The sequence below is a fragment of the Durio zibethinus genome, chromosome 1, assembly GCF_047325235.1.
Source record: "Durio zibethinus cultivar Kanyao isolate XHJ-2024 chromosome 1, ASM4732523v1, whole genome shotgun sequence".
In the NCBI taxonomy this organism is placed as follows: Eukaryota; Viridiplantae; Streptophyta; class Magnoliopsida; order Malvales; family Malvaceae; genus Durio; species Durio zibethinus.
In genome coordinates, this window is record NC_143162.1 from 13857501 (window position 1) to 13870000 (window position 12500).

Here is a 12500-nt window from a genome sequence, read left to right on the forward strand (position 1 = left end):
GCCCCTAAGGGCACGTGTTGTAGGTGCAGCCCCTGTGGCGGACGAGCCACGCGGGCCTCCTTGGAGCTCAATTCCCATTGAACGACGGGTAGAATCCTTTGCAGACGACTTAAATATGCAACGGGGTATTGTAAGTGGCAGAGTGGCCTTGCTGCCGTGATCCACTGAGATTCAACCCTTTGTCGCTTTGATTCGTCCCTTCCCCCGTCGACCCTCCTTCTTTTCACGTCACCCCCCTTCGGGGTTGGGCGTGAATCGAGGACTCCTGTCCCCCAATCTCGATCGGGAACAAACTCTGCTCGCCTCGATCTGCCTCGAATCGAGCGTGCGAGCTCCGAACCGTCTGTTGGGGGCAAGATGCAGAGTCGACCAAGGATCCCTCTGCTGGTCCCCATCGGTTGTTGCCCCAAATGCCATCGATAGCCTCTGGCCCTTGGTTGGTCGAGACTGGGAATGCACTACATATGCCTAAGTCAACCCATGAAATGAGCGTGCGGATGCTCAGCCGGTTAGAAAGCCAGAATGCGAAAACCGAGGATCAGCCCGATCCACTTTTACGTGTTACCGATCCTGCTGTCGATCCCTCAATCCGATTGGGGCTTAGATCGAGAATGAATCTCGTATGCCTAAGTCAACCCTCAAAATGAGCGTGCGGGCGCTTAGCCGGTCGGAGGGGCAAGATGCATAAACTGGGGATCAGCCCGGTCCCTCTTTGCATGCTGCTACCGATCCGGCTGCCTGTCCGATCTTAGACTAGGAATGAACTTCGTATGCTTAGACTGAGAATGAACTCTGTATGCCTAAGTCAACCCATGAAACGAGCGTTCGGGCGCTCAGCTTGTCGGAGAGGCATAATACGTAAGCCGGGGATCTGTCTGGTCCCACTCTGCGTGCTACTGATCCCGCTGCCGGTCTAGCTACCACAACCCTCGATCTGACTAGGGCTTAGACATGGAATGAACTCCGTATGCCTAAGCCAAACCACAAAATGAGCGTACAGGCGCTTAGCTGACCGGAGAGGTAGGATGCGCAAACCGGGGATCGACTCGATCCCCCTCTGCGTGCTGCTGTCGATCCCGTTACCGGTCCGATCTTAGGCTGGGAATGAACTCCATATGCTTAGACTGGAAAAGAACTCCGTATGCCTAAGTCAACCCACGAAACGAGCGTGCGGGCGCTGAGCTGACCGGAGAGGCATAATGCGTAAGTCAAGGATCGACCCGATCCCCCTCTGCGTGCTGTCGATCGCGCTGCCTGTCTAGCTACCACAACCCTCAGTCCGCCTGGGGCTTAGACATGGAATGAACTCTGTATGCCTAAGTCAACCCACGAAATGAACGGGCGGGCACTACATCGACTAGAGAGGCGGGATGTGCAAGCCGTGGATCGATCGGGTAATAGGTGGGTTTAGGCACATCTTCATATTTCTGCCATGCCAATGCCATTTTTATTGCTTGTAAATTCATACAATGGTCCCCTAAGCCTTCATGTGAAGTTATGTGGTAAGATGACTCGTTTTCTATTTTTCATGATTTTTAAAACTTTTTACGGTTTGAGATTTATTAAAAATTTTTTAGGAGTTTTGGCCCCAAATTTTGTAGACATGATCCTTCTATTTTTATTGGCATGCACAAAAAAATTCAGCTAAAAACTCAAAGTGGTGAAGATTTTGTGACCATTTGAGAAAAGTGCCCTTATTTCAGACACTTGAATGGCTACTAGCATCAAACTTGTAAAATCTCAAATGCTTTTTAAGGGGGTGTGAGTTCTTGAGGTTTGATGAGGGATAAGGGCCAAGTATCAGCACCCATCGCACATCATGTGCGCACAACCCCGGCCCCTCCAATCGTTGGAACCCCAATGTCGTCGGTCAGGTTCTCCGGTAATGCTCCGACGATGCTCCAGCGATGCTACCCCAGGCAAAAAAAATGTGGCACCAGCACATGCCCGAGCCCAGCATGTGCATCGTGGCTCAAAATCAAACTTTGGCCAAGGCCTCGACCATCAATGGCATATGATGGTGCATGGTGATGGCACATGTATCGACCATCATTGGCATAACTTGCCCTTTGGTACGGGCACTTACCTCGACTGCCATCGGCACAAGCTAGGCCCTGGTACAGGCGGTTGCCTCGATCACCATTAGCATGTGCTGGCCCTTGGTGCGGGTGGTTGCCTCGACCACTATCGGTAGAAGATGGGCCCTAGTGTGGGCGGTTACCTCAATCACCATCGGTGCATGTAGAGCCCTGGTGCGGGCGGTGCGAGCGGTTGCCTTGAGCACCATCGGCACACGCTGGTCGATCACCATCGGCACACGTTAGGCCCTGGTGTAGGTGGTTGTCTTGATCATCATCGGCACACGCTGGGCCCTGGTGCTGGCGGTTGCCTCGAGCACCATCGACACACGTTGGGCCCTAGTGTAGAGGGTTGCCTCGATCACATTGGCACACGCTGGGCCCTGGTACAGGCTGTGCATGCGGTTATCTCGAGCATCATCGGCACACGTTGGTCCCTGGTGCGGGCGGTTACCTCGATCACCATTGACACATGTTAGCCCCTGGTACAGGCAATTGCCTTGAACACCATCAGCACACGCTGGGCCCTGGTGTGGACGGTTGCCTGAACACACACTGGGCCCTGGTTCAGACGGTTGCCTCGATCACCATCGGCACACATTGGGCTCTGGTACGGATGATTGCCTTGATCACCATCCGCACATGCTAGGCTCTGGTACGACCAGTTACCTCAAACACCATCGGCACATGCTGGGCCCTGGTGTGTGATGCGCAAGCTGTGGCATGCATAAAAAAATTCAGCTAACAACTCAAAGTGGAGAAGATTTTGTGACCATTTGAAAAAAGTGTCTCCCTTTCAAACACTTGAATGGCTACTGGCAGCAAACCCTGGTGCGGGCGGTTGCCTCAAACACCATCAGTACAAGTCAGCCCTTGGTGCGGGCTCTTGCCTCCACCACCATTGGCACATGTTGGGCCCTGGTGTAGGGGGTTCCCTCGATCACCATCGGCACACGCTGGGCCCCGGTACGGGCGATTACCTCGAACACCATCGACACACGCTGGGCCCTAGTGTTGGCGGTTACCTCGATCACCATCGATAAACACTGGCCGTGGTACAGGCGGTTGCCTCGAGTATCATCGACACATGCTGGGCCCTAGTGCTGGCGATTGTCTCTATCACCATCGACAAACACTGGGCCCTAGTGTGGGCGGTTGCCTCGAGCACTATCAGCACACGTTGGGCCCTGGTACGAGCTATGTGGGTGGTTACCTTGATCACCATCGACACAAGCTGGTCCCTGGTGCGGGCTGTACGGGCGGTTAACTCGAGCACCATTGGCACACGCTAGTTGATCACCATCGGCCCTGGTGCAGGCGGTTGCCTCGAGCCCTAGTGCGGACGGTTGCCTCAAGCACCATCAGCACATGCTGGGCCCTGATGCGGGAGGTTGCCTCGAGCACCATCGGCACAAGCCGACCCTTGGTGTGGGATCTTGCCTCGACCACCATCGGTAGAAGATGGCACCCTGGTGCGAGCGGTTACGTCAAACACCGTCATTATATGTTGAACCTTGGTGCGCACGGTTGCCTCGAACAACATCGACACATGTTGGGCCCTAGTGTAGGCCGTTGCCTCATGCACCATCGACAAAAGATGGCCCCTGGTGCGGGCGGTTACCTCGTACACCATCAGCAGAAGTTGGCCTTGGTGCGAGTGGTTGCCTCGATCACCATCGGCACACTCTGGGCCCTGTTGCGAGCGGTTGCCTTGATCACTATCGGCACAGGTTGGGCCATGGTGCGGGCGGTTACCTCAAACACCATCGGCACATGCTGGGCCCTGGTGTGGGCGGTTACCTTGATCACCATCGGCACACGCTGGGTCCTGGTATAAGCGGTTGCCTCAATCACCATCGGCACACGCTGGGCCCTGCATGAGCGGTTGCCTCAATCACCATTGACACAAGCCAGCCCTGGGTGCGGGCCATTGCCTCGATCACCATTGGCACGTGCTGGCCCTTGGTGCAGGTGGTTGCCTCGACCACCATCAATAGAAGATTGGCCCTAGTGTGAACGGTTGCCTCGAACACCATCGGCACATGCTGGGCCCTAGTACGGGTGGTTGCCTCGATCACCATCAGCACATGCTGGGCTCTGGTGCGGGCGGTTGCCTCGAACACCATCGACACAAGCCGGCCCTTGGTGCGGGCTCTTGCCTCGACCACCATTGGCATACGCTGGGCCCTGTTGCGGGCAGTTGCCTCGATCACCATTGGCACACGTTGGGCCCTAGTGCGGGCAGTTGCCTCGATCACCATCGGCACACACTGGGCCTTGGTACAGGCGGTTGCTTCAAGCACCATCGACATAAGCCTTGACCACCATCGGTAGAAGATGGCCCCTGCGTCGAACACCATCGACACATGCCGAGCCTTAGTGTGGGCACATGTCTCGACCTGGTGCGAGCAGTTGCCTCGACCACCATCGACACATGCTAGCCCTTGGTACGGGCAGTCGCATCGACCACCATCGACCACCATCGACACGCGCTGGCCCTTGGTACGGCCTCCCATTGCGTACACCTAGGGTAACATCCCTCGAGTGAAATACAGGGCGTGTATGCCTTCCGACCATTTTATCCGATGACTGGTTGCTCCGGTGATCGGCAGGCACCCATGACCTCGATCGGTTGGCATGCATGTGAAAAAGAGGAGCTGAGCTTGAGCCCATGCACACGGCGGATGCTGTCCTACACCCCAGACCGAGTCCCTGAATCGAGCAACGGCTCTCTGGGGTGGTGCAAGCAAAAGCCACGGTTCCAGGCTTGGCTCAGCTAGGTCTCTCAGTATTTAACGGTCTCACAGTCCCTTCTCATCAGCCATGAAAATGCCTAGGCCTCGACGAGGTCTTGCACACAACCGACACTACCCGAGACCCCAGGAACAAGTCCCTGAATCGAGCAACGTCCCCCTGGGGTGGTGTCAGCGAAGCTCACGTGTACGGTCTCGGTCGGGCCAAGCATTGGTGGTGTCGCTTTGTTGTTGCCTGTACGATATCAAGGGCAGTCTTGTGGCCCTTGCTCGTGTTTTTCTCATGCCAAGCGGTTATGGTGTGGCCTCGCTCCTCGTTTTCTCTGCTCGCTCATCGAGTAATCGATCGGGTGGGTTGTGGATCGGCGCGCGTGGTTGCTGCCACTTGTACGCAATGGGTATATGAGTGGTGCTATGGTTGTGTGTGTTGGCAGGCTCCATGCTTGATGCATCGAACTGTCGACCAGTCATCCTCTTCAATCTCCCCCCATGTGGTCATCGTACCCAGGAGGCACGATCGGGATCCTGTGTTGCATACCTGAATCGATGGAAACCGGATGTCTCACCATCTCTCATCCGTCTCATGTCCCGAGGGGCCATGGGTCGGATGTCAATCGTGGCCGGTGTCCCAAGCGTGCCACCTAATCATCCGTGGCCGCATTGGTGCATCGATGTTCGATCGTGCTCTCGGATGCGAAACATTTAGCGAGCGCGGTCTCCGGCCCCCGTTCGTCTAATGCTATGCATTTCATGTGCTCGACACGCATGATGCTTACGCTCCATGTCGGGCTCTCTCCGTTGCTCGATCGGTGTGTCGAGGCCCACACGGTGCCAACGTCCTGAAGGAATGCTACCTAGTTGATCCTGCCACTAGTCATATGCTTGTCTCAAAGATTAAGCCATGCATGTGTAAGTATGAACTAATTCAGACTGTGAAATTATGAATGGCTCATTAAATTAGTTATAGTTTGTTTGATGGTATCTACTACTCGGATAACCGTAGTAATTCTAGAGCTAATACGTTCAGCAAACCCAGACTTCTAGAAGTGATGCATTTATGAGATAAAAGGTCAACGTGGGCTATGCCCGTTGCTCTGATGATTCATGATAACTCGACGGATCGCACGGCCTTTGTGTCGACGACGCATCATTCAAATTTTTATCCTATCAACTTTTGATGGTAGGATAGTGGCATACTATGGTGGTGATGGGTGACAGAGAATTAAGGTTCGATTCCAGAGAGGGAGCCTGAGAAACGGCTACCACATCCAAGGAAGGCAGCAGGTGCGCAAATTTTCCATTCGTGACATGAGGAGGTAGTGACAATAAATAACAATACCGGGCTCTCTAAGTCTGGTAATTGGATTGAGTACAATCTAAATCCCTTAACGAAGATCCATTGGAGGGTAACTCTAGTGCCAGGAGCCACGGTAATTCCAGCTCCAATAGCATATATTTAAGTTGCTGTAGTTAAAAACCTCATAGTTGGAACTAGGGTTGGGTCGTCTGGTCTACCTCACGGTGAGCACCGGTCTACTCGTCCCTACTGTCAGTAATGCGTTCCTAGATTTAATTACCTAGGTCATTCCTCCGACGCTGTTACTTTGAAAAAATTAGAGTGCTCAAAAGAGGCCTATGCTTGTATACATTAGCGTGGGATAACATCATAGGATTTTAGTCCTGTTGTGTTGGCCTTCGGGATCGGAGTAATGATTAACAAGGATAGTCAAGGGCATTTGTATTTCATAGTCAGAGGTGAAATTCTTGGATTTATGAAAGACGAACAACTGTGAAAGCATTTACCAAGGATGTTTTCATTAATCAAGAATGAAAGTTGGGGGCTCTTAGATGATTAGATACCATCATAGTCTCAACCATAAACGATGTCGACCAAGGATCGACGGATGTTACTTTTAGGACTCCATCGGCACCTTATGAGAAATCAAAGTCTTTGGGTTCCGAGGGGAGTATGGTTGCAAGGCTGAAACTTAAAGGAATTGACAGAAGGGCACCACCAGGAGTGTAGCCTACGGCTTAATTTGACTCAACACGGGGAAACTTACCAGGTCCAGACATAGTAAGGATTGATAGACTGAGAGCTCTTTCTTGATTCTATGGGTGGTGGTGCATGGTTGTTCTTAGTTGGTGGAGCGATTTGTCTGGTTAATTTCATTAACGAATGAGACCTCAGCCTGCTAACTACCTGCGTGAAGGTGATCCTTCGTGGCTAGCTTCTTAGAGGGACTATGGCCGCTTAGGCCAAGGAAGTTTGAGGCAATAACAGGTCTGTGATCCCATTAGATGTTCTGGGCTGCACGCACGCTACACTGATGTATTCAACGAGTCTATAACCTTGGTCGACAGGCTCGGGTAATCTTTGAAATTTCATCATGGTGGGGATAGATCATTGCAATTGTTGGTCTTCAACGAGGAATTCCTACTAAGCGTGAGTCATCAGCTCACGTTGACTACGTCCTTGCCCTTTGTACACACCGCCCGTCGCTCCTATCGATTGAATGGTCTGGTGAACTGTTCGGATCATGGGGATGTGGACAGTTCACCACCTGCGATGTCGTGAGAAGTCCACTGAACCTTATCATTTAGAGGAAGGAAAAGTCCTAACAAGGTTTCGTAGGAGAACCTACGGAAGGATCATTATCGAAACCCTGCTCGACAGACGACTTGCGGATGCGTTAACGAAACACAGAGGGGGTGAGGGTGCCCTAACGCCCCGAGCCCCCTCCAACCCCGGACAAACGTGACGGTCTCTCCGTCCCCCCTACGAGGTGGACGGAATGATCGGCGTCGTCTCGCCTGCCGTTGAGCAACGAACCCCCAGCGTGAATTGTGCCAAGGACCCGAAACGAAAACAGAGCGCGTGCGCCATCGCCATCCCGTTCGCGGTGCGTGAGCGGGCGGTGCCACGACTCCTTTTGTCGTGAAAAGATGAAACGATTCTCGACAACAGATATCTCAGCTCTCGCATCGATGAAGAACGTAGCGAAATGTGATACTTGGTGTGAATTGCAGAATCTCGTGGACCATCGAGTCTTTGAACGCAAGTTACGCCTCAAGCCATTAGGCCAAGGGCACGCTTGCCTGGGCGTCATGCATCATCACACCCCTCCGTGGAAGGGGGCGAGCAGAAGATGGCTTCCCGTGATCCCGTGGGTCGCGGTTGGCCCAAAAGTGAGTCCTCGGCAACGACAGCATCGTGACCGTCGGTGGTAGAGCTCCTGACGTGCCTCGTCCCTGGTGACATGCGCTCGTTGTCCACCCGGACCCCATCAGACCCCTCGCATCGCTCGATCGATGCTCGCGTCGTGACCCCAGGTCAGGCGGGATCACCCGCGAAGTTTGAGCATATCAATAAGCGAAGGAAAAAAAACTTACTAGGATTCCCCTAGTAACGGTGAGCGAACCGAAAAGAGCCCAGCTTGAGAATCGGGTGCCCCTGGTATTCGAATTGTTGTCCGAAAAGCGTCCTCAACGACGGACCGAGCCCAAATCCCTTGGAAGAGGGCGTTGGAGAGGGTGAGAGCCCCGTTGTGCCAGGACCCTATCGCACCATGAGGCGCTGTCTGCAAGTCGGGTTGTTCAACCCCAATCGGGCGGTAAATTCCATCCAAGGCTGAATACGAGCGAGAGACTGATAGCGAACAAGTACTGCGAGTGAAAGATGAAAAGGACTTTGAAAAGAGAATCAAAGAGTGCTTGAAATTATTTGGAGGGAAGCGGATGGGGGCCGACGATGCGCTTCAGTCGGATGTGGAACGACGAGAGCCAGTCTATCGATCGACTCGGGGCATGGACTGACGTAGGTCGCGGTGACGGCCCAAGCCCGGGCTTTCGATGTGCCCATGGAGACATCGTCATCGTGATCATGGAATGTAGCACACACCGTCTCGGCGTGCCCTGGCACCAACGTGCTTCAAGCATCGACCTGCGAGCTTCCCATCCAGCCCGTCTTGAAACACGGACCAAGGAGTCTGAAATGCATGTGAATCAATGGGCCAAAAAACTCGTAAGGTGTAAGGAAGCTAATTGGCGGGATCCCTCGCGAGTGCACCACTGACCGACCTTGATCTTTTGAGAAGGGTTCGAGTGCGAACATGCTCGTCGGGACCCGAAAGATGGTGAACTATGCCTGAGCGGGGTGAAGCCAAAGGAAACTCTGGTGGAGGCCCGTAGCGATACTGACGTGCAAATCATTCGTCTGACTTGGGTATAGGGGTGAAAGACTAATCGAACAGTCTAGTAGCTGGTTCCTTCCGAAGTTTCCCTCAGGATAGTTAGAGCCCCCATCGAGTTCTATTGGGTAAAGCCAATGATTAGAGGCATCAGGGGTGCAACGCCCTCGACCTATTCTCAAACTTTAAATAGGTAGGACTGTGTGGCTGCTCTGTTGAGCCGCGCCACGAAATCGAGAGCTCTAAGTGGGCCATTTTTGGTAAGCAGAACTCGTGATGCGGGATGAACTGAAAGTCAGGTTACGGTGCCCAACTGCATGCTAACCCAGAACCCACAAAGGGTGTTGGTTGATTAAGACAACAAGACGGTGGTCATGGAATTTGAAATCCGCTAAGCAGTGTGTAACAACTCACCTTTCGACTGTCAGGGCAAGGGCTAGGCCCCGATGAATAGAAAGGCACGATGGTCACCGTAAAACCCGGGGCACGAGCTAGGGCGGAGTGGCCGTCGATACAGATCTTAGTGGTAGTAGCAAATATTCAAATGAAAACTTTAAAGGTCGAAGAGGGGAAAGGTTCCATGTGAACGGAACTTGCACATAGGTTAGTCGATCCTAAGAGACGGGGAAAGCTCGTTCAATAGCGCGTCCCATGCGAGCTTCGAAAGGGAATTTGGTTAAAATTCTTGAACCGAGATGCGATGGCTGACGGTAATGTTAGGGAGTCCGGAGACGTCAGTGGAGGCCTCGAGAAGAATTATCTTTTCTGTTTAATAGCCCATCCACCCTAGAAATGGCTCAGTCGAAGGTAGGTCCAATGGCCAGAAGAGCACCGCACGTCGCATGGTGCCCGGTGCACCCCCGACGGCCCTTGAAAATCTGAAGGATCGAGTGTCGTCTGTGCCCGATCTTACTCATAACAGCATCAGGTCTCCAAGGTGAACAACCTCTGGTCTATGGAACAATGTAGGTAAGGGAAGTCAGCAAAATGGATTTGTAACCTCAAGAAAAGGATTGGCTCTGAGGGTAGGGCACAAGGGTCCCAGTCTCGAACCCGTCGACTACTGGTGCACTGCTCGAGCTACTCCCACGAAGAAAGCGGGTCATCGCGTGCCGACCGAGGGATGGACTGTGAACGGCTCCCTCGGGGGCCTTCCCCGGGCGATGAACAGTCGACTCAAAACTAGTATGGACAAGGGGAATCCGACTGTTTAATTAAAACAAAGCATTACGATGGTCCCTGCGGATGCTCACGCAATGTGATTTCTGCCCAGTGCTCTGAATGTCAAAGTGAAGAAATTCAACCAAGCGCGGGTAAACGACGGGAGTAACTATGACTCTCTTAAGGTAGCCAAATGCCTCATCATCTAATTAGTGACGTGCATGAATGGATTAACGAGATTCCCACTATCCCTGTCTACTATCCAGCGAAACCACAGCCAAGGGAACGGGCTTGGCGGAATCAACGGGGAAAAAAGACCCTGTTGAGCTTGACTCTAGTCTGACTTTGTGAAATGACTTCAGAGGTGTAGGATAAGTGGGAGCCCCTGGGAGAAATTGAAATACCACTACTTTTAACTTTATTTTACTTATTTCATGAATCAGAGGTAGGGCACGACCGCTTCTTTTGGACCCAAGGCTGGCCTCAGCCCGTCGATCCAGGCGGAGGACATTGTCAGGTGGGAAGTTTGGCTGGGGTGGCACATCTGTTAAAAGATAAAGCAGGTGTCCTAAGATGAGCTCAATGAGAACAAAAATCTCGTGTGGAACAAAAGGGTAAAAGCTCGTTTGATTTTGATTTCCTGTACGAATACGAACAGTGAAAGCATGGCCTATCGATCCTTTAGACCTTCAGGATTTAAAGCTAGAGGTGTCAGAAAAGTTACCACAGGGATAACTGGCTTGTGGTAGCCAAGCGTTCATAGCGACGTTACTTTTTGATCCTTCGATGTTGGCTCTTCCTACTATCATTGTGAAGCAGAATTAACCAAGTGTTGGATTGTTCATGCACCAATAAGAAACGTGAGCTGGGTTTAGACCATCATGAGACAAGTTAGTTTTACCCTACTGATGGCGACGTCGCTATAGTAACTTAACCTAGTACGAGAAGAACCGTTGATTCACATAATTGGTCATCGCGCTTGGTTGAAAAGCCATGGCGCGAAGCTACCGTGCGTTGGATTATGACTGAACACCTCTACGTCAGAATTCAGGCTAGAAGCGACACACGTGCCCGTTGCCTGATTGCCGACCCGCAATAAGGGCATATGGCCCCCAAGGGCACGTGTCGTAGGTGCAGCCCCCGCGGTGGACGAGTCGCGAGGGCCTCTTTGGAGCTCAATTCCAATAAACGATGGGTACAATCCTTTGCAAATGACTTAAATACGCGACGGGGTATTGTAAGTGGTAGAGCGGCCTTGCTGCCACGATCCACTGAGATTCAGCCCTTTGTTGCTTCGATTCGTCCCTCCCCCTGCCGACCCTCCTTCTTTTCACATCGCCCCCCTCTGGGGTTGGGCGTGACCCGGGGCCTCCCGTCCCTCAATCTCGATCGGGAACAAACTCTACTGGCCCCGATGTACCCTCGAATCGAGTGTGCGAGCATCGAACCGTCCACTGGGGGCGGGATGCACGAGCCGACCAAGGATCCCGCTGCTGGTCCCCCTCGGTTGTTGCCCCGAATGCTGTTGATAGCCTCTGGCCCTTGGTTGGTCGAGATCGGGAATGCACTACGTATGCCTAAATCAACCCATGAAATGAGCGTGCGGGCACTCAGCCATCCGGAGAGCCAGAATACGTAAGTCGAGGATCAACCTGTTCCCCCTCAGTGTGCTACCGATCCCGCTATCGGTCCCTCGATCTGGCTGGGGCTTAGACTAAGAATGAACCCTGTATGCCTAAGTCAACCCCCGAAAAGAGCATGCAGACGCTAAGCCGGTCAGGGGGACAGGATGCACAAGCCGGAGATCGACCCGATCTCCCTCTGCATGCTGCTGCCGATCTGGCTACCTGTCCGATCTTAGACTGGGAATGAACTTCGTATGCTTAGACTGGAAATGAACTCTGTATGCCTAAGTCAACCCATGAAACGAGCGTGCGGGTGCTCAATCGGCCGGAGAGGCATAATGCGTAAGTCGGGGATCTGTCTGGTCCCCCTTTGCATGCTACCAATCCCGTTGCCGGTCCAACTACCACAACCCTCGGTCCGACTGGGGCTTAGACATGGAATGAAATCCCTATGCCTAAGCCAACCCACAAAACAAGCATACGGGCACTCAGCCGACCAAAAAGGCAGGATGAGTAAGTCGTGGATCGACCCGATCCCCCTCTATGTGCTGCTACCGATCCTAGACTGGGAATGAACTCCGTATGCCTAAGTCAACCCACGAAATGAGCGTACGGGCACTGAGCCAGCCGGAGAGGCATAATGCGTAAGCCGGGGATCAGTCCGGTCCCCCTTTACATGTTGTCGATCCCGCT

The 12500-nt window shown here is 53.0% G+C and overlaps 3 non-coding genes and 1 pseudogene across 3 annotated transcripts in view; all 4 read left to right on the top strand.

Moving 5' to 3' along the window:
- The window catches only part of LOC149520453 (25S ribosomal RNA), a 3372-nt gene extending 3176 nt beyond the window's left edge, over positions 1-196 (top strand). Inside the window, exon 1 of the ribosomal RNA XR_016326499.1 lies at positions 1-196. This exon is cut by the window's left edge and continues 3176 nt beyond it. This is a non-coding gene — a ribosomal RNA (25S ribosomal RNA).
- Positions 197-5682: 5486 nt separating this feature from the next.
- LOC149520454 (18S ribosomal RNA) lies at positions 5683-7489 on the top strand (annotated as a pseudogene).
- A 295-nt stretch (positions 7490-7784) lies between these two features.
- On the top strand, positions 7785-7940 carry LOC149520455 (5.8S ribosomal RNA). Its single transcript, XR_016326605.1, has one exon. It is a non-coding gene; the product is annotated as a 5.8S ribosomal RNA (ribosomal RNA).
- A 215-nt stretch (positions 7941-8155) lies between these two features.
- LOC149520456 (25S ribosomal RNA) lies at positions 8156-11485 on the top strand. Its single transcript, XR_016326535.1, has one exon. It is a non-coding gene; the product is annotated as a 25S ribosomal RNA (ribosomal RNA).
- Positions 11486-12500: the final 1015 nt, after the last annotated feature.